Source organism: Nannospalax galili, unplaced genomic scaffold, assembly GCF_000622305.1.
Source record: "Nannospalax galili isolate Female #2095 unplaced genomic scaffold, S.galili_v1.0 scaffold3407, whole genome shotgun sequence".
Taxonomy (NCBI): domain Eukaryota; kingdom Metazoa; phylum Chordata; class Mammalia; order Rodentia; family Spalacidae; genus Nannospalax; species Nannospalax galili.
Genome location: NW_008355641.1, coordinates 44028 through 45063, shown reverse-complemented (window position 1 = coordinate 45063; position 1036 = coordinate 44028). Strand labels below are relative to the sequence as shown.

The following is a 1036-nucleotide window of genomic DNA, read 5'->3' as shown; positions in this document are numbered from 1 at the left end:
GTAGAATCTGCTTATCTTATCTTTGGAGGTCAGAGGAAAGGCAGGCTGCTTCTCAGCAGAGTTTGTTTCCCTTGACTTCAAAGGTCAAGGTGCTTATCAGCTAAGTTCCCTTTTTCGGGCTCCAAAGTTTGTAGGTCCCTGTTGGGGAGGGGGGGAAGCTGCTGCTGTTTGGAACCCTAACAGTAATTATCTTTGAACTGTTACTGTGTCTTTCTCATCATTAAACCTAATTTTAGTTTAAGCATTATGAACTATAAAATTACTGTGTTCATCTTTTGTTTACATATCTATGAGAATAGGGTTTTTTAACTTAATTTCTAGTAGAGTATGTGGAATTCATGCTGCTTATGATTGACTTATTTTTGACTCATAATTTTTGTAAAAATGCAGGTAGTATGTAAGGACTTAGTTGATTCTGTTTTTCAGCAGGCAGATGAATTATTGGCACTTCAATTCGTAGTGATGTGACATGCACGATGGTAAGAATGCACAGTAACAGTGTATAACTGCTGTCTTGGATTCCTCATTTGGGTCAGCTGGAAGGGACAGGGAACGTGGCACAACATATATAGGAGTTTTCATGGGCCAGACCCAAATCGTTGTTCTCTGGGTAAGAATGTAATTTAGCTGTTCTCCAAGATGAAGCAGATTTTGTTCAACAGCTAGCAGTCTCTGCTATCAGGTCTACATTCAGAATATTTTATATGTTCTAATTTAGGTGATAATTTGATACTGTTTATATAATACAGCATTTAAAATTAGAGTAAATTATTTTCTCTTTTAAACAAGCAGCAGGAAATTTAACAGTTAAATTTCCACTTCTGTTTGCTTTTTGTCATGTGCTCACATGGGTGTATGTACATGTGCAAGTGGATGAAGGTGCATGTGTGGCAGCCAGAGGTCAATATTGGTCTTCTTCCATCACTGTGCATACTAGTTTTTGAGACAGGGTCTCTCACTGAACCTGGAGCTCATCATTTGGCTAAACTGGCTGGCCAGCAAACCTGTTTTCATCTTCCCAGCCCTGCTTGCAGAT

The 1036-nt window shown here is 38.8% G+C and overlaps 1 protein-coding gene across 1 annotated transcript in view; it reads left to right on the top strand.

Moving 5' to 3' along the window:
* Positions 1-1036, top strand: part of LOC103750013 (Alstrom syndrome protein 1-like) — a gene marked incomplete at its 5' end in the record, with an annotated part of 83275 nt that overhangs the window by 48677 nt on the left and 33562 nt on the right.